The following is a 22,806-nucleotide window of genomic DNA, read 5'->3' as shown; positions in this document are numbered from 1 at the left end:
TCATATATGGTCTCTAGATCTGACCCTGCAAGTGTTGAGGACCTTGCAGGTTAATAACCTGTATTGGGATTTGTTACATTCAAAGCAGAAAAGTGCCATAAAGGCTATGACTAGAGAAGAATGAAATTTTTTGGCTAAAACTGTTTTGAAATGAAAAATTTCTCAATTCATTTCAGGAAAAAAAAATCTGGAAAATAATTGAAACATTTTTGTTTGCTTTAAAAACATTTTTGTTTAAAAATTTTCTTTAATTTATTAAACTAGAAATTGTTTCAAACATTCACAAGTTTGTCCTAATTCACTGAAAACTTGATTTTGGTCTGACTCCTCCAAAATGTATTTTCGAACTTTTTTTTTTTTTCAAAATTGCCAAACAATCCATTAATCACCCTGCTCAACTATGAATCAAAAGCCAGAGAGTCTTTTCAAAAGACCTAAAAGGAAACATTTTGTGTTTAATTTCTAGCCATGGCTGACATTAAACTCCGAGGTGACGTGTTAGGTTGGGAAAGTTATATGTTGGTCAGAGGGTGTGAGTTTAGGTTGATGGTATCTTCCATGGTAAGTGAATGGAAAGCTAATATGTAAGCTAGAGTGAATGTGCAGGGGCTACTTTTTAACCTCTTGCATCCTCTCCTGATTCCCCATCACCCAGGGTATAAATCACATCCACTTGCTGATGTGCAGGGCAAAACATGTTACCCATCACCCTGACGCTTCCTCAAGGAGATCCACTCTGTTTGTTCAGTTCATAATTTATCTCACTGCCTGGCTCTTGTTTTCTCTTAGGGTCTTAACTTCGAACTAGGTAAGGGTTTGTCGACACTTGAAACACTCGCGACAGCAACAGGAGTGGTTCTCCCATGGCTGCAGTCAATCCACCTCCCAAGGAGGCCGTAGCTAGGTCAGCTGAAGAATTCTTCTGTTGACTTAGTATTGTCTGCACTGGGGGTTAGAGCAGCTTAGTTAAGATGACCAGGAGTATGGATTTTTCACACCCCTGAGCAACGTAGCTGGTGGGACTCTACTTCATAGAATCTCAGGGTTGGAAGGGACCTCAGGAGGTATCTAGTCCAACCCCCTGCTCAAAGCAGAACCAATCCCCAACTAAATCATCCCAGCCAGGGCTTTGTCAAGCCTGACCTTAAAAACCTCTAAGGAAGGAGATTCCACCACCTCCCTAGGTAACCCATTCCAGTCCTTCACCACTCTCCTAGTGAAAATGTTTTTCCTAATATCCAACCTAAACCTCCCCCACTGCAACTTGAGACCATTGCTCCTTGTTCTGTCAAGAATTTACATGAATCAGTTTTAGACACGATATTTCCTTTCTGGTAATGTACTGTTACACCACACATGTCTTTGGCCCCTATCCTGCAAACACATATTCACTTGCTTCGCTTGAAGCATCTGAGTGGTCACAATGACGTCAGCTGAACTACTCGGATAACAGGTTTGCAAGGGGGCTCCGAGTGTAGACGTGGCTCAACCCCAAACACACACTGATTGCCTTTCTTCGGCTGCTCTGCCCATCTCTGAAGATTGAGCAAGGAGAATGGGGATGGAGAGCAAACTGCTCCCTCTGCACGGGCCTGCTGGGACAGCGTGGGGAAAGTATACCCCGCTGCCCCCCTGGCTCCCTGCTCTAGGGCAGCTCTCGCGATGGTATCTAAGGGCGTCCCACCTCTTTTCTGGGTCTGAGTTCAGTTTCCCGTATTGTCTGTTTTGCATCTTTCGTGGTCCCTGAGATTCACTCAAAAGGAAGTGTTCAGAGAGGAAAATATTAGGTGCAAATTGCTTACTTGGGAAAGTGCATAACGGTCCAGGACCTCCAGGCTTCTGACAGACTAGAAGTGCTAAGATCCAGCATGTGGGATGTTCTTCCATTGATGTGTTTAAAACACCCAATCAGCCTAGCTCAGGGTGCAGGTCAGTGTGGGGCTGACGCGTGCTCACACGTGTGGTGTTTCATTTGAGACTATCAGAGTACATTAGGAATGCCTCGCTAGAAAACATGGGGGCACGTACCCATTTTCATATTGTGCCGTGAACAGACTTGTCCTACAGAGTTCCTGGTACCCCATCATTTCCACTGCTGTCCTACCACTGAATTTTTTAAAATGGTGACAGATTAAATCAGTCCGGTGAAAGCTTGCTTCTGTTTTGTAGGGCCTGATCCGAAGCCATGTCAAGTCAGCAAAAGAACTCCCACATTGTCATCAGTGGGCTCGGGGGAGGGGGCCTGAGTTAGCTTTACTTCTCTGTTTCAGTAAAGCACAAGAGTTTGGGGGTGATACCAGTTCTGTGGTAGTGTGAATGCATTAAACTGGTGTAAACTGGGAACAGTATGAGCAGGCCCTGTTATGTCCATTTAAAAAAAAAGGATTTGTCTCCAAATCTGTGATTCTGTAAAAGTCCATTACATGGGGTGTGTACGTGGAGCGTCTTGTTTTAAATTGGACTGTAAGCTCTCTGAAGCAGAAACCATGGGGGTTTTGTTTTGTTTTTTTGCGGGGAGGGGGGGAGAGAAGGGCAGGGGTTATCATACAGCCCTCAACACACAAGGGCCCTGAGTCTGAGTGAGCCCTCGAGGCACCAGGGCAATACTAATACTGTAATTAACCACAGCACTACCATTTTTCAGACCACTTGTACTCTCGCTAGGAGCCAGAGGTCGCGGTGTTACGTTAAGCATAAAGTGTTTTATTGGTCACTAGAGTAAACTAACGCACACAACTTGTGTAGCTTGTTGGCAGGCAGGCGAGTTACTGCTGCCCCAAGGCTGCAGTAATTTACACTCCCTTCTTTTCATGTAGCGTGTATTCCTGCAGCGCCACAAGACTTCGCCTTCTCTGGAAAAGGGTGTGGATTCCTAGTTCAGAGCCTCTGAAGAACCCCCTTTGGCGGATCACTGTGATATGTGTTCTTCTACGGAGATCTGGCTCTATATATTACGCATGGGTTTTATGTGAAAGTCCATTCTGCTAGGTAGAAAGCCAGGGTGAATTCCTGGCTTCGTTTAAAGCCAATGGAAGTTCCACCAGGATTTCACCCCATGCTTGTACAGCAGTTGATCCAGCACTTGTACTCATCAATCTCTTGTAGAGCAGCTTTATTATTTAAAAAAAAAAAATAGAAACTTCAAAATATTCCACAGCAGTTTCTCGTTAGCTGAAGCTGGTAACTTGCAAGAGCAGGGAATACTCTTCCGTGCTAGGGAAGCCACTCCTCCCCTTTGCCCACAGCAGGCCTTGATTAAAATCACCCCAGTTTCTGCTGCCCTCACTCAAGTTGACTAGCTGTGGGATTGTCTCACTTTAATCAGTCGGACTGTTGGTCAAGTGGGGTCCTACTTAACATAGACACTGACTTCCTCTTTACCCGGGGGTGCTCGACCCTCTGCCCCAGGCCTGCCCCCACTCCACCCCTTCCGCCAAGTCCCCTCCTCCCCCGAGCACGCCCCATCCCTGCTCCTCCCCCTCCCTCCCAGTGCCTCCTGCATGCTGCTGAACAGCTGTTTGGTGGTGTGCAGGAGGCACTGGGAGGGAGGAGGAGGAGTTGATCAGCAGGGACGCCTGCAGGCAGGTGGTTCTGGGGGTGGGGGGGTTGGCTGCCAGTGGGTGCTAAGCACCTGCTAACTTTTTTCCATAGGCACTCCAGCTCCGGAGCACTCACAAAATCGGCATCCATGCTACTCAATGCCGGTAAAGGTGGGTGAAATCTGGCTCTTAGCACTTTTCTGCCGATTAACATTTGTTATGGCCTCTTGATGCCACTGGCGGAGGGCACAGAGGTACATAAAGGTTGCAGGGATCCCCTGGGCTTGCTAGCTACATACTAATCTACCAAAGAATGTCAGGGCAGGGTCTAGTCTGAGAGTTAAGGCAGGGCTCCAAAGGGGATCCGTACCCTTCGGGGGATGGGGGCAGATGCTTCTCTCGCTCGGGCTGGTTATGTGCAAACTGAGTACTGCCTGGGTCATGATGGGGAGCGTGTGAGCAGCGGCTGGTGCGGTTGGTCCCACAGACCCCCAGAGCAGCAGTCCCAGGGGCCAGTGTGGCTAGCTCGGGGGACCGCCCAAGCAGTGGCCCCAGGCAGCTGGCTCTGGGGACGGCCCAAGCAGCAGGGATCCTGGGGAGGGTGGAGCGGTGCCCTAGGGTACCCGGAGGCCATCCACACGCCTGTCCCTGGGAACAGCAGTTGGGGGGTGTGTGCAATCAACCCCCAGCACTGGAGCAGGGCCCTCCCTCGCCCCCCCTCCCCCACAGAGCAGCGGGGCCCCAGAAGTAGAGATTTAGTCACAGGTATTTTTTATAACAATCCTAGACAGGTCACGGGCCGTGAATTTTTTGCCTGTGACCTGCCTATACCTTTTACCAAAAATACCCGTGACTAAATCTTCTCCTTAATGGTGATTAGCCAAGATGGTCAGGAGGGCAACCCCAGTCTCGGGGTGTCTCAAACCTCTTATTGCCAGAAGCTAGGATTGGCTGGCAGGGAACGGGTCACTTGAAAATGGCCCTGCTCTGCTCGTTCCCTGTGAGGCATCAGGCCCGGGCCGCTGTTGGAAGACAGGATGCTGACTTAGGGTATGTCTTCCGGCAGCACTTTAACGTGTCTGTGTAGTCATGGCACCAGCTGTTTAAAAAACAGCAGCAAAAAACCAGCATGGGGAGAACTGTCTACACTGCCACATTACAGCGCTGAAACTTGCATCACTCAGGGGGCTGGGTTTTTTCCACACCCCTGAGCAAGAAAGTTTCAGGGCTGTAAAGTGCCAGTGTAGACAAGGCCTTAGATGACCATTGGTCTGCTCCCACTGTGGCCGTTCTGATGATCACAGACAAGCATGGCTGGTGCGCGCACCCCTCCTCCCCCCGTGCGGGGAGGCTGGCCCCCAGCTCTGCCCCCTTCCACTGGAGACCCTGCCAGGCTTCACACTTGAAGCCTCGCCCCTGCTCTGTCCAGCCAGCGCCTGGCACGGCCCCGAACCCCAGCCGCCCAGAGGAACTTGGAGCCCTGCCATGGTGGGGCTGCAGTGAGGAGCATTAGCGGAGGCTTAGCCTCCATTATCCCCCGCTCATGCAGACAAGACTCCCTCATGCTAAGCTGATGGTGAGGTGCCTCTCAGCCCTGGGTGCCCCAGGGAGTGTCACGGCTGTGTGTAAATACACAAGACAGTAACTTTTATACAGTGACTTAGCCTACGAATTTGTGATAGTCACGAGGAAACTGACAGGATCTCAGGAGTGGCTGAGTCCACATCTTATAAGCCAGAGGTGGGCAAACTACGGCCTGTGGGCCACATCCGGCCCGGCTAGCCCCCAGCCCCTCTCCCGCTGTTCCCCCTCCCCCGCAGCCACGCCGCCACGCGGGCAGCACTCTGGGTGGAGGAGCTGTGTGGTAAGGGGGTGGTAAGGGGAGGGCAGATACGGGGTGGGGGCCAGGCTGTTTGGGGAGGCACAGCCTTCCCTACCCGGCCCTCCATACAGTTTTGCAACCCCAATGTGGCCCTCGGGCCAAAAAGTTTGCCCAACCCTGTTATAAGCAGAACACAGCCAGTGTCTAGCACCACCCTTTTAAAAACACCTACACCTCTTAAGGATGTTATGTTAAAAAGCATCTGATCATTGCAGGATGGAGGGGAGGGTCAGGTCAATAGAGAAGGGACATAGCGGATAAGCCTGTTCTATGACAGAGAGACTGCCCGGATCCCGTGTCTGTCTGAATGCATTATTTACAGGGTGATCATGCATGCTTAGATGTAAGACTCTTTCCCAGTGCCGAAGAGTTGGCATTTACCAAATATCCTAAAGGAAAGATCTTAAAGGCTGTCAACTATGCTGCTGCTTCTAAAGCCATTGAAGTGGGAAGAAGCAGTGCAGAATCTATATTAGAAGTAGAGTCTAAACGTGCCAAGAGGTAGCACCTGCACACTAGAAAAGGCTGACTTCCCCCCCCGCCCAACCCCCCTGCAAAAGCTGTGTATGGATGGAGACACACTGCACGGAAAATAAATCCCCAAAGCGGGCAAGGGGATGCACTCCATACAAGCGGCTTTCCCTGTCTCCCACCAAAATCCCTCGTGTTGCGGGATTTAGTTACGTAATGTGGGTTTTTTCCACCTCTGTTCTGACTCCTTGCTGACAAACTGGGCAAGGTCCCCTGTTCCCTGCTGCTCTTTTATTAAATAATTGGTTTTTTCCCCCACCTTAAAAGCTTTATTGCAAAGCCATAAACCACTTCCCACCCAGCCTCCTCTTACCCTGCAACTAAGACTTCTCAAGTCATTAACGGATTTTTAAACACACAAATTTAAGAGGTGCCGAACATTATTATTAATAATGTCAACTCCAAGCCTTCAAAACCACAAGTTGGGCCCGCAGAAACCATGAGAGTGTCATAACCTCCTTGTGTGGTGTGCGGGAGGGGGAAGGGTGAAAGTAACTTAAAGGACTTACCAGTACTCCGGAGTCCTTAGGAGGGGGCGGGGCCTCTACTGGAAGAGGCGGGGCCTTTAAATCCCCGGGCACTTTAAATCAGGATTTAAAGGAGCTGGGGCTGTGGTAGCAGCAGCTGGGAGCCCTGGGCCCTTTAAATCACCCCCACAGAGGTGGCTGGGAGCCCTGGGGGTGATTTAAAGGGCCCAGGGCTCCAGCTGCAGCTACCGCAGCGGAGTCCCGGGCCCTTTAAATCACTATCAGCGGGGGCCCTGGCCTCTGGCAGAGCTTTAAAGGGCCTGGGCAGTAGCAGCAGCCGGGAGCCCCTGGCCCTTTAAATCACCACCAGAGCCCCACGGCCGCTACCCCAGGGCTCCAGCAGAGGGGTTCAGGTGGTGATTTAAAGGGGACCGGAGGGTAGCGGCAGTGGGAGTCTTGAGCCCTTTAAATCGCCACCTGAGCCGTGCTGCTGGAGCCCTGGGGTAGCAGCAGCCGCCGGGGGCTCGAGCAGTGATTTAAAGGGCCCAGGGCTCCAGCTGCCACTACCACCAGGCCCTTTAAGTCATCCCCAGAGCCCTGCTGCTGGAGCCCTGGGGTAGCAGCAGTGGTGCTCCGGCGGCAAGTTAAGGGGCCCGGGATGGTAGTGGCGGCCGAGCCCCTGGCCCTTTAAATCGCTGCCTGAGCCCCGATGCTGCTACCCCAGGGCTCTGGCAGGCTCCAGGGACCATTTAAAGGGCCTGGGGCGGTAGCGGCTACCGGAGCCCCAGACCCTTTAAATCGTCCCCAAATCCCTCCTGCCGGAGCCCTGGGAAGGTGGCGGTGGATCTCCGGTGGCTATTTTAAGGGCCGGGGTGCTAGCGGCTGCCACAGCCCCGGACCCTTTAAATAGCCGCCAGAGCCCCACCACCGCTACCCCAGGGCTCCGGGGATGATTTAAAGGGCCCGGGGCAGTAGCTGCGGCAGGCGCCCCTGGCCCTTTAAATTGCTGCCCGAGCCCCGCCGCCGCTTTCCCAGGGCTCCGACAGCAGGGCTCTAGTGGCAATTTAAAGAGCCCAGGGCTCCAGCCGCTGCTGGGAGCCCCAGGGCCTTTAAATTGCCCCCAGGGGAAGCCGATCCGCCCCAGTACGCCGTACCAGCGGGTACCGGCTTACTTTCACCTCTGGGATGGGGGAAGGGCCTTTCTGTTGATCCGGTTTTCAATTTATTTCACATCATTATCATTGAATGTGTCTTTGTTTCTGTATCATGAGAAAGTGGAACTTCTATTCACTGTCTGCCTTCTTTATGTCATTTAGTTTGTGTGCTTTTCTCATGTCCCTTCTCTCCGGGAAGCAGTCCCAATCGTCTCAAGCTCTTCTCAGATGAGAGGGGGTTTTGTTTTTATTTTTCAGGATGGTGGGATCTGGGAAGTGTGGGGTGAAAGGGAGAAGACTGATTAAGAAAAGATTATGTTAAAACAACAAATCAGCTGAAGGGTGAAGAGCTCCTATGCTGTTACTGTGGTGTGTGGAAACTGAATAGTATCCCTCTAAATAGTTTGACACCTGTTCGTGGTGCTCAGTGTGTTAGAAACAAACCAGGGTAGCAGTGTGTATATGGATGTAGGCCTTGCGTGTCGTGTATGTTTAGTTTACACAGTTATTTGAACCTCCTGTGCCTTTTCTTTTTATGCTACTATTGTTCAACGCTTACTGTATCTCCAGATGCAATATTGGTGTTTCACGTTCCCTCCTGCGACTTACTCCACTGCCCTAAAACTGCTGCGTGAATTTTTCTGATTGTGGATAAAATTTTCAAAAGTGCCTAAGTCCTATTGCAAGTCAATAGGACTTGGGCTTCTGAATCATTCAAGTGCTTTTCAGAATGTTACCATGTATATGTCATTTCCTTCCTCATTCAGTATTTATACAGATTTCCCCCCACCGACCCCCTTCCCTCTTTCTTAGCTGCCTGAGCTGCTCCTGGCTAGTTTATTTCCTTTTCTCATGTGCCGCCTTCCCTTGGGTCCACTTGGGCTTCTTCCTAAATAACTTTCTTTGGGTTCCCCCCTCGTCCCCCCCCCGCAGTGGATTTCACATCATTGCTTTGATCTCTCGCCGATTTCCTCATGTGCACTCGGCCACCCACCGGTCCCTTTCAGCGTAACTGAAGAGAAATGTTTTTATGTTCCAGCCAGTCCCCTCGCCTCTCGCGCTGCTGCATGCTAGGGCCAGTGCGAGTTTGTCTGGCGTTTGGTGCCAGTCTCGGCTGAGCCAGTTACAACGCTAGAGCCGTTTGCATTCTGGCAGACGCAGGGGTGGGTAACGTCCACGTTGCTAGAGAGAAAAATGCTGCTGCGTGTCAGGGGGTGCAAATCTTAGTTACAAGGGGGGCTAGGGGAGTGGCTTCCCCAGCCCCAGAAAATAAGGAAGGGCTTGTGCAAGCAAAGTTTGGATTGTCAGTAGAACTGGCTGAACGGTTTTGGTTCATTTCTTTGTGGGGAGGGAGGGTTTTTGTCAAAAAGCCAAAACCCAGACTGGGAAAAAAAAATCTAAATTGAACAATGTTGGCGTTTCTTTTATTGAAAACTCCAACCTCCCCTCCCCCCAAATTCATACTCGGGCACAAGGTACATCCTTTCCCTACCAGCGCTAAGTGTCATCCCCCCCCCCACACCCTGGCTGCACTGCTCGGGACTCCCCCACACCCCAAACTCCTACACTTACTGGAGCTGTGTTCAGCCCTGGAAGGGATGGAGTGTGGCGCCTGGGATGTGTTTGTGCAGAGAGATTTAGCGGGGTGGCAATATCCTGATTAGAAAGGTGGGACTGTGTGACGTGGGGCTGTGTCACATCCAGGTGGGAGATTTCCATCAGCATGTAGCAGCTCCCACTCCAGCTTGCGTGGCATGAGCAGTAAATATTGTACTAGCATTTCAGCCTGCAGGGTCCAGGCTACCTGCAGATGTGGATCTGGCAGCAGCCTCTGAACCAGACCTGATCAGAGGCTCCTGAATCCCCCCCTTTGTGGGAGAAACTTGCACATGCCTGCTGTTCTCCTATTCACCTGCTCAGCCAAAGGAGCGCATCCCTCCCACCCCATTGCAGTGTGCCGAAACCTTCCCATGGTGGGCACTGATTGGGGGGAGCCTATGCCTGGCCATCTTGCTGACACCTAGCAATGTAAATTACTGTAGACCCAGCTTCCATCTCACTAAAACCCCTGAACATTAAAAGTTAATGCCCTGCATTTTAGTCAGTTTTTTAATTGCTTCTGTGTCATGGTTGTATATATTTGGAGGTAGGTGGGTGAAAATAGCAGCAGCTTAGGAAGGCGAGGGTGGAGGGACGAGTGCATTTTAAGTGTTTTTAGGAAGGCTCAGGGGATGGGCACCAGTTTGTAAACAGTTTGGCCTGATTCAGATCCCATAAAAGCCACCCGAAAGACTCCCATTGACTTCAAGGGGCTTTAGATTTGCCCCCATGAGATCCATTTTTTTTTTGGCCTTTCCTCCTCCCTCTAATTTTTTGTGCTCTCTTCTCGGGAGCAGAAGTACCAGAATCCCACAAGACCCAGGAAGTACCGGCAATCTCACCTCAAGGACCTTATTTGGTTGCCGCCTTGCCCTTCCCAGACATTCAAGGACTCGTGGTGGGTGTGGTAGGGAATCTGCCCTGACCCACATGTAGAGTCAAAGCCGTGGAGAAGTAGAGAGAGGAGCAGGAACCCCCTCCTCGCTGATCCTCCCATTGACACACCTTCCTGATAACTCCCCACCTCACTCCTGCGACGGGTATCCTAAGCCTGATGCTACTTCTCCAGACCTGGGAAGAGCTTTGGAGGTGGTGCACTTCTAGCACAAGTCAGGTTAGCTCTTACTTTGAGCAGTTGTTAGTTTGATGTGTTAGTTTGGAATTGGAAAAGCGTTCAGAAAAGGGCAACAAAAATGATTTGGGGTATGGAACAGCTGCCATCTGAGGAGAGATTAATAAGACTGGGACTTTTCATCTTGGAAAAGATGACTAAGGGGGGATATGATAGAGGTCTATAAAATCATGACTGGTGTGAAGAAACTAAATAAGGAAGTGTTATTTACTCCTTCTCAGAACACAAGAACTAGGGGTCACCAAATGAAATTATTAGGCGGTGGGTTTAAAACACACAAAAGGAAGCATTTTTTTCACACAACGCCTTCAACCTGTGGATAGGGTGACCAGAGGTCCCGATTTTATAGAGACAGTCCTGATATTTGGGGCTTTGTCTTATATAGGCACCTATTACCCCCCACCTTCCGTCCTGATTTTTCACACTTGCTATCTGGTCACCCTACCTGTGGAACTCCTCCTTGCCAGAGGATACTGTGAAGGATCAGACTATAACAGGATTCAAAAAAGAACTAGACAAGTTCATGGAGGATAGCTATTAGCTAGGATGGACAGGGAGAGTGTCCCTTGCCTCTGTTTGCCAGAAGCTGGGAATGGGCAACAGGAGATGGATCACTTGCTGATTCCCTCTGGGGCACCTGACATTGGCCACTGTCGGAAGACAGGATACTGGGCTAGATGGACCTTTGGTCTGACCCAGTATGGCCGTTCTTAGGTTCTTATCAACCTAAACCATCTCCCACCACCTTCAAACTATGAGGCCAGAGCCCAGCTCCTGTCTCTCTAAAAGGGCCAAACGCTCCCCCTGATTTTAGGGTGTTCAAAATCAATATTCTGCCACTGACTTGAATCCTACTTTGCCTATTCCCTGCTGTTAGCTCCATTGGAGAAATGCAGTTGTCCAGCATAAAGCTTTTCCTACTAGATAACTTATTTCAGTGGTGTTCCAAAGGCAGCAGCTGCTGGAATGCACGAGAGCTCCAGAGTATTTTAATAAATATGAAAGTTTAAAACAAGTGCAGACATGCTGGCTCCTGCCACTGCTCCTTCCCTTCTAGTTCAGGATGGCTCTTTTAATAGCAGCAGAAGAAATAGCAAAGCAGGACGGAACAATCGGGGAGGATAGGGGGGGAAATCACCGCCCTGCTCCTAAACGTCTAACAAACGTCTTTCAATAGCGCTCGCTATGGCACTCTGTCCCACTCCAAACAGGCCCCGCTTTCTCACAGGAAGCGTCCCCAGCACTAGAATGCTGAGATTGTGTATGGAGTGTGTTTGTTTCTCTGATCACCAGGGACCATAATGGCTGAGTCAATCACTTGTCAGAAAGGGCTCATTATCGCTGGTATAGACAAGAAAGTGGGTAGTCGATAGCACACTGTGCTCAGCAGGGAGCGTGGGAGGGGGAAACTCACTCTTTTATTGCCCGGATAGTGCTTTGTGCTCTCTGTTAATATTGACGGCGTGCGCGTAACCGGCATGTAAAGGCTATGGCTGCCGTCGGGGGTAGAACCAGGCTGGTTACTGTGAGGTGGTCATCAGTCCGTTCCAGGATTGCTTCGGCCACTCGGGGGCTTGTGTGAAATCCTGTGTGTTGACGGTAGGTAGCATGGCTGTGACAGTCATTCTGGGCGCCAGAAAATCAGAGAGAATCTCTGCGTCCCGCAGCCCCGTTAAAGAATCCACTCTGGTATTAATGCTGACAGAGCTCTGGTTCTCTTCTGCCGTGAGAGAATGATGACGTTACTATTGGATTTAAACCTGCTGCCCACCTACAAGCCTCCTCTGTATGGGGTAATGCCTGGTTCATGACCGTAACCTTGTTATGGAGCCGTCATGGTCTGGGGGTCTGATTCTCCATTGTCCTATACCCAGGCACCAGATGAGAAGGGCAGCCTTTGACATTCACTCTGTACTGGTGTAACTGGCTGCACGAGGTGCAAGGCAATGGACAATCAGGTCCCTGGTCTTTATAGGGTTTGCTTCAGGGGATCTCCATTTGCCTTCTTGCCTCCCATCAGACACTGGTTCAACTTTTTTCCCCACTTCCTCACTGGCGACGACAGGAGGGTTTGTCTTCATGCTCCTGTAATGCTGTTGCACAACAAAGTTATGCAACTGCGGGGTCTTCTCTATCCAGGTGAGACTGGAACCGCATTCTATCTCAGTCAGGGGACTGCGGTGCGACATCATGGGTCTTGCATCCGGAACATCTCGGTTGGGTGGCTGGGTTGTGTCGTGCATTCCCTGATCAGTATGGACCGGTTGCCTTTCGGAGAACCATACTGTCTATTCCCTGTAGGGAGTGGGGCTAGAGTACACTTCTCTAATGTCTGTCAGTGTTATTGTCATAGGTGTCAACTTCCCCGTACCCAGGGGGTGCTCGAAACCCCCTTCACACCGGGCCCTGCCCCGACTCCACCCCTTCCCCCAAGCCCTCGCCCCACCTCTTCCCACCCCTGCTCCACCCTGCCTCTTCCCCACCTCTTTCCACCCCTCCCCCCAGCACGCCCCATCCCTGCTCCTCCCTCTCCCTCCCAGAGCCGCCTGCACGCCGTGAAGCAGCAGTTTGTGGAGGGCGGGAGGTGCTGGGAGGGAGGGGAAGGCATGATCAGTGGGGTCGCGAACAGGGGAGAGTCTTTGGGGGCTGGGGGGGGAGAGGGGGAGCTTGGCTGCCGGTGGGTGCTGAGCACCCGTTAAGTTTTCTCCGTGGGTGCTCCAGCTCTGGAGCACCCACGGAGTTGGCGCCTATGGTTATCGTTAGTAAGGAAACAAATTCCAATGCACCCCGGGCAGGGATCATGGCTGAACCCTTCCACGGCTGTGTCTAAACCCGGCTGTCCCACGCACAGTTCTGCCACGTCCACCCTTCTCTAAGTCACCTCTGCGCGGAGGCGGGGCTAGCCCACTGGGGCCATAAGCAGGAATATTTTGCTTCCCCCCCTCCCCCACACACAGCACATACTAACAATTAATAATGGGCCCCCTTAGTCTGCTCATGCCTCCCGTTGGCTCTGCCTCTGCAACATGGCAGATCTCTTCCAGCAATCAGATGTGAGAGCAGATGCATTCCACTGGCTCCTGTCCTACTGCTCTTTGTTTGCAATGGCAAAAGGTGCAGTCTGGGTCCATTCTTACCGTGGATATTTACAGCAGTAGGCTGATTATCCATGGTTTTGCCCATCAGCTACTAGGCCGCTGTGAAAAGCAGGGCCGGCTCCAGACACCGGCAAAGAAAGCAGGTGCTTGGGGTGGCCAATGGAAAAGGGCGGCACGTCCGGGTCTTCTGCGGCAATTCGGCGGAGGGTCCCTCAGTCCCTCTCTTCCCCTTTGAGCTGCCGCCGAAGTGCTACCGAAAAGGAAGGTCAGGAGCGAAGGACCCGCTGCTGAAGAATGGAGCCGTGCGATTGAGCTACCGCCAAAGTGCCACCGAAAAGGAAATTCGGGAGTGAAGGACCTGCAGCCAAAGAATGGAGCCGCGCGACTGAGCTGCCACCGAAGTGCCGCTGATCGGCTTTTATCTTTTTTTCGCTTCGCCACTTGGGGCAGCAAAAAAGCCGGAGCCGGCCCTGCTAAAGATGTTCCAAGAACTCTTTGCAGAGGGGTTTTTATGGTGCTTTTGCTTCGAAACCAAACTTACTGGAATGGAGACTCTCTAGCAATAACAGTCTTTGCGATGGAAGCCTAATCAAATGCCACATGACCAAAACCCGACACAGCTGCAGCAGTGAGATTTGTTTTTTCCCTTTTCAGAGTTAATCCCGCTAAGAGCCTGTGTAACGTAACCTTGTTTCCCCCATATCCATAGGCCTGGAAATTCAGCCGTTTGGACATTCCTGGCTGCGAATCCTGCCCTCGGCGAATGTATTTGATGCTGATACAAGGTCTCTTGGCTGCCTGTGCTCATGCCCGTCTGTTAAGATGGCACCGTGCCCAGGCACAAGATGCTGTGCTATTTTTGCTGACGCCTAGGTGCCAAGCAGACCAGATGTTTTCAGCAGCAAAGTGAAATGGGGAGGCAGGGTCCCTGTTTAAATACTGACTCCTTGGGCAATGCCAGCGGATAGAGGTGGGTGGCGGCTTCTCTCCTCCATTTCATCCCAACCTTGCCACGACCCACCCTCCTTCACCAAAATGCTGTACGTTAGTGGTGTTTGCCAGGGCGGCCGAGGCTGTTGTCACTTGCTGTCTCATTCCCATACTGAGCTGTCATAACATGCTGGTTAAGTGTGCTTAATCCCCACTGAGAATAAGAGGCTACCACTGTCACTAGCTAACAGTTACTCATTTAGTTCAAGTGGCAGAGGGCTGTGCTTTGGAGGTGCAGGATCTGGGACTCTGTCCCTGCTGCTGACCCGTCTCGGGGGGCTGTCTGTGGTTTGTACCGGTGTTTTGTGGCGCTAACAGCAGGAGGGTGTAATATGCTGGTAATGGCTGGCGTTTGCCTTTAGGCAGGCTTCTGAGCAAGAGTCGGTGCGTGAGCCGCACCGCTCCAGGGGAAGCCCAAGAGTTGGCGAGTAGTGATTCACGGTTAGCCTATGCAAGAAGGCCATTGCAGCACGCACCTCTGTGGGCGGGCCAGCGCAGTGGCAGGGTAGAGTCCTCCTCCGTTCGCTGGGCACCTGCTGGGATGGTGAGGAAGTAAAAGGAAGCAGGTGCTGCACGTGCCACCTACCCTGTGCACTGGGACCCAAGGACCAGGGGCTATGCTCAGAGGTGAAGGGAGGGGCAGGTTCTCCCTGGGCGGGCCTACAGTCCAAGTCCAATCCAGCCTTAAATATGTTGTGCCACCCTTTAGTGGCTGGTCCAGTGTGCTTTGGAGCCAGATTTTTTTAAAGGGCTCAGAGTTCCTGATTGGAGCTAGTTTTTTGTTTTTTTTTCAAAACTGCTGAGCACTTGAATGCTGACCTCATCTGAAATTCTGGCCCTTGGTGCCATAAGTCCTGGGTTCTGTCCTGTGGGAGGCGGGAGGGGTTTGTTTTTGTTTTTAAAGTGACCATACGTTCTTGTTTGTGCATCATGCCCCTCCCTTCACTGGGTGATCGGTCCTGGCAGTGACTTTCCGAGGAGAAATCTCATCCCACCTAGTTTTTTCTTAAAACAAAACCATTTGCCTAAGTGTGTACGTGTAAGAACACCGGGGAGTGAGCTGTGCAAGGCGGATCTGAGCAATCCTGCAATAGCTGGTCATCTATGAATAGGCTCGGGCAGAATTTGATTTTTTAAAAATATATATATTAAATTTATAATTATATCATTTGTATATTTTTTTAAATATATAGAGAAGGATAACATGGGTTGTTTTTAAGTATTTTTTATTGATTAAAATTTTCAGAGTTTCAGGAAATGGGGGACGCGGGGGAGGTCACACAATAATGACAGTCGACAATGAGATTCAAAAAGTTAAAACTTTATAACTTAAAATACAACTTGTCGAAATAGACAAAGTAAATAGCCTTACATCAAACTCTAAGTTCTGAAGCAGCATTTTTCTTACTTTGCCTATCTGGTATATTCTGATGATTATCAATGGACATTTTTTTTTTCATTGGTTTGGGTGTGTATGGTGAAACTGACGTTGATTTGAGATTTACGGATTAAAGGTCTTTAATTCTTCCAAGCCTATCTGAGACACCTTCTAGCGCAAGAAAGGAACCTTGGAGTTTTCACGTCAGCCAGTAGAGAATAAGTAATAGCAAAGCCACCTGAGTCTCTGAACCCTGGGCAGCCAGTGCTTAATTTGTGCCAGGTCTGAGCCTTGGCACTTCCAGGGTTGGCAGTTCATAGTCTCGGCACCTCTGGGCTTGCTGGATCCATTATGAATATAAAAAAATTGATTAAGGCCCAGCATCTAATTGCTTGAGCCCCAGCATCTCTTTCATTACAAATTAAGCCCTGTGTGCAGCCCTCTGCTGAGCGAGATGGAAATGACCCCACTGTGGATGTGTGTTCAACTGGTACAATACACTCTCTTTCTCTCTCTCTCTCCTTGCTGACAGCAGCGAAGGCTGAGTGCTTCCTCTCCTCCAATCCCTCTGGACCCTGCTGAGCTACAGCCATGGCGCGTGCTCAGGAAGAACCTGTCAACAGCAGGGAGGGCTTAGGGACGAGCAGAAAACACTAAGCAGTGAAAGTAAACAGTTTGTAAACTGAACACGGCCCTACCAGATGGGCTCCACGGAGTCAGGCCTTCCCAGCTTGTCAGGGGCTGAAGAGGGCTGCACCTCTTCTCATGAGGCTGATACCCTGCAGCGAAAGGGCAAGCGGAGCCTGGGAGTTCTGGTTCAAGGCAGGTGACTGACTAGCGCAGGCAGTTCATAGCCCCGGCACCTCTGGGCTGGCCGCCTCAGTTGTGAAAGTAAAGAAATCGCTTGAGCCCCAGCACCTCTTTCATTGCAAATTAAGCAAGGCAGAGAGAGAATTCTGCACTCTGAACACTAATAATATTTTGCATCGTTAAGTGACTTGTCACCACAGGTGCTGGCTTCCTCCAGGTCCCAGGGGTGCTCAACTGCCTGCGTTTCCCCAGGCCCCATCCCCCACCCAACCCCTTCCCCCAGACTCTCACCCCTGCCCTGTCTCTTCTCTCCCCCTTGTCCCTCCACCCCCAGAGCCTCCTGCATGCCGAGGAACAGCTGATGAGGGAGTTGATCGGCAGCTGGGAGGGCTGGTGGGGGAGGGGGGGAACTGGCTACTGGTGGGTGCTAAGCACCCACTAATTCCTGGAGCACCCACAGAGTCGACGCCTAGGCTTGTCACACAAGAATTGGGACAAGGACCCGGGAATCCTGGCTCCTGTACTTTAGTAACTTCCTTTGGACAGCATTTCTGACAGGAAGCTGCTGCTTATGTTTGTGGCAGCATCCACAGCCCAAAGGAGACCCTTGGAAGAGAACGGTTTCCCCTTGATAACTGAGTAACTTGATAATTTTTAAAGTAAGCAAAAAATCACCATAACTTTTGGGACTGTTCTGAATAACAACCCCCAGTGCTGGTATTTCTTCCACCTCTGGGCAGAACAATGACTCCTATACAATGTCTCTTTCGTATTCCATGTCGCAGTCAACCCTTTATGATTACATCATACTTAGGTATGTTTAAATAAAAACAGATTTAAGGGTCTATTGTTGTTGCCACGTGTAAAGTGGCCCCTGGGAAAGGCTACTCATCTTCCTGATTGTAGCTTAGTGTTTTGGGACTAAAACATCCTTTCACTACACTACATAAGTATGTATGTACATGCCTGCACACACATTAAAGACTTTTTTTTATCAAAAAGTGAATGACTTGCTAATGTAGAGGGTTTACACTGTAGATGAAATTTGCCTTTAACAGTTGCTCTAAAATAACCCCCAAATCACACACTGACAAAATAAATAATGTAAACTTGCCTTGTATAATTCCTCCGTCTCCTTGCTCCCCCACCAAGGAATTTGATTCTTCAGAACAATAATAAAAAGCAAAAGTTATAGCATCTCTTGCAATAGGTGACCCTGTATTTACCAGTGATTGACTTGAAAATCAAACTACAGTAAAGTGCATCCGTGCAGCTAATTAACCGGCTCAGTGCTCATGCAGAGTCATAGTGAGCCACTTACAGTAGAATTTGAACTCTGGCAAACAGTGTCTCAGGCTCTTGGGAGTAAAAACCTGCATTTTTATCGCAGTTGGCTGGCTGCGTTTGTGGAAGTTGGAACAGTGATCTGATGATTTGCCAATCAACATGCATGATCTGACTTTTTTCCCCGATGTCCCACATGGGAACTCTCTCCTGCTTTGTTGCTTCAGGAAATATAATTGGATTTTTAAACCTTTTTCTTCTTCTTCTGTTTGGTAGACACGGGAAACCAATGTAGCTGGCTATTTGCTTCCAAAGGGAGAACATGCAGTCTTTGAGGAAAAATTGCTTGTTTCTTGTCCTTTTGTTTTGTGGCATTATTTGGTAGACAAAAACTAGTTTGCTTAGCTCTAACGTTGAATCCACTCAGACACTGGGAGGTTGAATTTTTGACTCAAAATCTAATGTTTGAGTACTTGTCTCTACTAAGAAGGGGCTTCTGGGGAAAACTGAAGGTAGAAGGTGGGATGGGGAGCCTGGGGTCAGCAGGAATCCAGTGATGAAAACAGGAGTGGAAAGCACGAAGAATATAAAACAAACGCAGACAGATTGCGATTTAACAGACTGGAAGAGCTTCATTTTGACTGGATAGATTCTGCCACTGTGCAGAAGTCTCTGAAAAAGGCTTAAATTCAGATAAGCAAGAGGCGAATGTAGGCATTTTAGGGGAGATCTAGAGACTTCAGATCTACTTTTTCCTGATCAAAAGCAAGTCTCTTGCTTCCCTGAAGTGGACAAGGAAAAGGCTAGATGGAGGTTGATAGGAGAGAGCGAGTTCTTCTGGCAAAATGACTAATAAGCAAGTTCTGACACTTTAAGCCTCAAGGTATGTTTAATTAGTTTAAAGTTCCCAGTTCACTCCCACTTGTCCTGCTCCAGTCCTAATTAATTTCTACTAGACTCCTCTTTAAAGCTTTTGACCTAATCATGTACTCCTTTGCTTGAGCAAAACTCCCACTGACTCCAATGGGAGTTCTGTCTGCATCAAAAGCATGCGTTGAGGCCCTTCAGCACGCTAGGCAGGGGGAAGGAGAGTCATCCCTTTGTGTTCAGAGGAGTATTGTCTGCATGAAATACCCATACATTGCCAGAGGGATTTGGGAAATTTCTGCAGAGGGAGACTGACAAGAAGGATATTTAGGAGGTCTGAAAAATGCCTTGGGGGGACAGGGAAGTTAGCGATCTTTATTCTGTTTTCAGGATTTAAAGGATTTAAATTTAATATTCTCTGAGGCGGAAGGGCCAATGGCAAATGCAGGGGACTCTCAGGGCATGTCTACACTAGGAAATTAGGTCAGTTTTATAGAAGTCGATCTTTAGTAAGCGATTTTATACAGTTGATCGTGCGTGTCCCCACTAAGCTCATTAGGTCGGTGGAGTGCATCCTCGGTACCGTGGCTAGTCTCGACTCAGAGTGGTGCACTGTGGGTAGCTATCCCTCAGTCCCTGCTGCCCACTGGAATTCTGGGTTAAGCTCCCAATTTCTGGTGGGGCAAAAACATTGTCGCGGGTGATTTTGGGTACATGTCGTCCGTCTCCCCTCCCTCCCTCCTTGAAAGCAACGGCAAACAATTGTGTGGCGCCTTTTTTCCTGGGTTATCCATGCAGACGCCATAGCACGGCAAGCATGGAGCCCGCTCAACTGCACACTGCTTTTGTGAGCATTGTAAACACCTCACGCATTATCCTGCAGCGCCTAGCTAGGAGCCGCCAGCACGAGGAAGATTGTGAGGAGGACATGGACACAGATGTTCCTGAAAGCACGGGCTGTGGCAATTGGGACATCATGGTGGCATTGAGGCATGTTGATACAGTGGAATGCCGATTCTGGGCCTGGCAAACAGATGGGACCGCATAGTGTTGCGGGTATGGGATGATTCCCAGTGGCTGCAAAACTTTCGCATGCGTAAGGCCACTTTCCTGGAACTCTGTGAGTTGCTTTCCCCCACCCTGAAGTGCAGGAATACCAAGATGAGACCTGCCCTGACAGTTGAGAAGCAAGTAGCGATAGCCCTCTGGAAGCTTGCAATGCCTGACTGCTCCCAGTCAGTCGGGATTCAATTCAGAGTGGGCAAATCTACCATGGGGGCTGCTTTGATCCAAGTAGCCAGGGCAATCAATAACCTTCTGCTGACAAGGGTAGTGACTCTGGGAAATGTGCAGGTCATAGTGGATGGCTTTCCTGCAGTGGGGTTCCCTAACTGTGGTGGGGCGATAGAACGCATATCCCTATTTTGGCACCGGACCACCTTGCCAAACAGTACATAAACCGCAAGGGGTACTTCTCATGTAAAATCAGGATGGATTCTCTGGGTTCAACATCAGGATGGGTTCCTTGGTTACACCAAATTCTTGCACCCTGAACACACCTGATCTCAGAAGCTAAGCAAGGTCAGGCCTGGTTAATATTTGGATGGGAAACCTCCTGGGAATATTGGGTGCTGTGTGTTTGGGTTTTTTTTCTTTTTTTTTTTTCAGTAGGAGGGGAGATCTCAGCAAGACTTAGCTTGTTCTAACATATGGCTTTTAAAGGCACAGATACATTTAGATGTTGGGTAAATGATGTAGCCACTCTACAGGTATCACTATTGTATCACGGCAACATCATCTAGAGACATTAAGGAATCCGTCCACCATCAAGATGATAAAGGGGAACAGTCCATAACCAGGTGGCGTGCTGTTCATTCTTGAGCTCCATGGGGGCAGGACTGGGGGAGTTCAGGAAGCCCCAATGCTAAAGAAGTAAGTTAAACTGCCCGTGAGCATAACCTATCCTTTTCCAATGAAGAAAGATCTTCTGGTCCATATGGTTATTCTGAAGGACACGAGCGAGCTGATCCCGGAGAACTATGGGAAGCAGATCTGAGTTGTCTATCTGCCAAGAAATGTACCATCAATCCAAAATGCAGTCCTACACCACCGATTTCTGCTGTTCCTTAGTCAGGTCATGCCCAATGTACTGTCCCAGAGTACACGCCACTATTTCACTTTATCTGGCATTTTTGATGTGGCTTTGAGATGAAATTGTGAAGTCAGCTGTTTGATAGGTGGCTACAGGCTGTAATGCGTCCAGGGCCCTGCTTTCATGCCTAATTGTCAGTTCAGCAGGTGCAATAATTAGGACATTGGTGAATGTCCATAAGCTAGTGGCTGGCAAGCCTGCAGAGAAGCGTGATTCTCGACTGGATTTTATTGTGTCTTCTCAATGTGTTAAAAAGGACAAAAAGTGGCCAAGCTCTTTCCCCAAATAAGTAAGGTGCAGTTCAAAAACAATTGGCTGATTATTCAGAAGAACCTGCAGCTGTTGATGAGCTAACTAGGGGGCAGGATGGAGACAAGATGGATGCTGTCTGTAATGAGTTTAGTTCAGGTACTTTTCGAAGTGGCAACTTAGCCAAGGTGTCAAGGTCAGATGACAGACATTACTCCAGCTCCTCAAAGCTCCTTCTGGCTATTGCCAGACACATGTTGCTAATGTGCGCAAACTTAGTTGCCAAGATTGATGGCAGATCAGCTGTACATATATGAGAGCATTGGAACAACTGCAGATCCCTAGGGAAGTCCATTGTTCATATGACATGGGCGACTTGAACTATCTCCACATCTGACCATTTTCAACAGAACCGTGATCATCTCATCATAAACTCTGCAAGTTTGTTGTCTGGGACCCATGGAATATAATTTTAAGACTAGTCCATGGTGCCAAACTGTCATGCCAACCAAAGGTCAACAAAAATGATGCTGACCTTCTGTCCTGCCTCAAAGGCATGTGTAGTAAAATATGTCGATCTAATCACTTGCTCCTCAGCACTATGGCCTGGTCAGATCCCTGCCTGGGTCGATTTAAAGGCAACAGTCATCTAAGTACCAGTCTCTAGAGCGACTTAAAAGCGATGCTGATCAGAGCAATTGGGTGATAGTTTTTCGTGTCATCTGCCTTCCTTCCAAGCTTGAGAAGTGCCACAATGTGTGACCTGCCCCAGATCTCTGGAACTGTGCAGTATTCCAGGCAAGTATTTTAGCATGTTTAGCAGAAAGGTGCAACAGGACATGCCTATGTGATGCACAAACTCCCCATGGATGTCAAGCTCAGGAGCCTTGTAAGGTTTGAAGAAAGAACTCCCTGATCCCAGGTCCTCCCTAGTGAATGGCCGGGATGAGCTGGAGTCAGAGGAAGGGGCTGACTAAATCTTCCTGGGAGCAGAGAATATCTTCCAACAATGATCACTATTTGTAATTGCTGGCTGGCTGTCGGCCACAAAGTGGGCTCCCACCGCATTTGCAGAGATATGCAGGGTTTTCAGGCAGAGCAGACTCCTAAAGGCCATGAAGACCAAAGCCCGACCGCTAGAACGCATGAACTCCAGGCTTTTCATGCCATCTTTCCTGCCTCTTACCACTAAGCCATTCCATTAGCATATTAGCGGCTTGTGTTGTCCCCTCAGGTGAAGCAGACTGTAAGACTTCTTGAAAGAGGTTGTCATGGTCGTCATCCCAGCAGGGGATACGGATCCTACGAAAACCACGCGGAACTGACTTTCCACAGGACATAACAGTAGCCACATAGTGCCAGTTCTCTCTCTGCCCGCAGCTCCTCGTGCTGCTCCAGTAATGTAAAGGAATGGATGGGCCCCTTGGAGTAACTCCTGTGTTAAGGGGCCTTTCTGGTGCCTATGCATGCATCGCCCCACTCCCCTTGGCTGGAGTGTGTCACGCTCTCTGCCTATCCTGGGCTGGTGGAGCAGCCCCAGGGGGGTTGCATTGCAGGAATCCACTGTATCTTAGAGCTTTGGGCGTTGTTCACGGCCTGGCATCCCCTGAGAGGAAGAGCTCAGAAGTTTTTGGCAGCTCTGGGTGCCGCTCACGGACTTCTTCCCATCCGCCC

At 49.8% G+C, this 22,806-nt stretch overlaps 1 protein-coding gene across 7 annotated transcripts in view; it reads left to right on the top strand.

Moving 5' to 3' along the window:
• Positions 1–22,806, top strand: part of PROK2 (prokineticin 2) — a 224,388-nt gene that overhangs the window by 16,326 nt on the left and 185,256 nt on the right. Inside the window, exon 4 of one of the 7 annotated variants that reach the window (XR_006580822.1) lies at positions 2,817–2,924. The exons of the other annotated variants lie outside the window; for them this stretch is intronic. The gene's annotated coding sequence lies outside the window, so the exon portion shown is untranslated. Of the gene's footprint in view, positions 1–2,816; positions 2,925–22,806 lie in introns of those variants that run through there. 7 annotated transcript variants of the gene reach the window in all.

The sequence above is a fragment of the Mauremys mutica genome, chromosome 7 (genome assembly GCF_020497125.1).
Source record: "Mauremys mutica isolate MM-2020 ecotype Southern chromosome 7, ASM2049712v1, whole genome shotgun sequence".
Taxonomy (NCBI): domain Eukaryota; kingdom Metazoa; phylum Chordata; order Testudines; family Geoemydidae; genus Mauremys; species Mauremys mutica.
The sequence above is the reverse complement of the archived record's forward strand: the minus strand, read 5'-3'. Positions and strand labels throughout refer to the sequence as shown.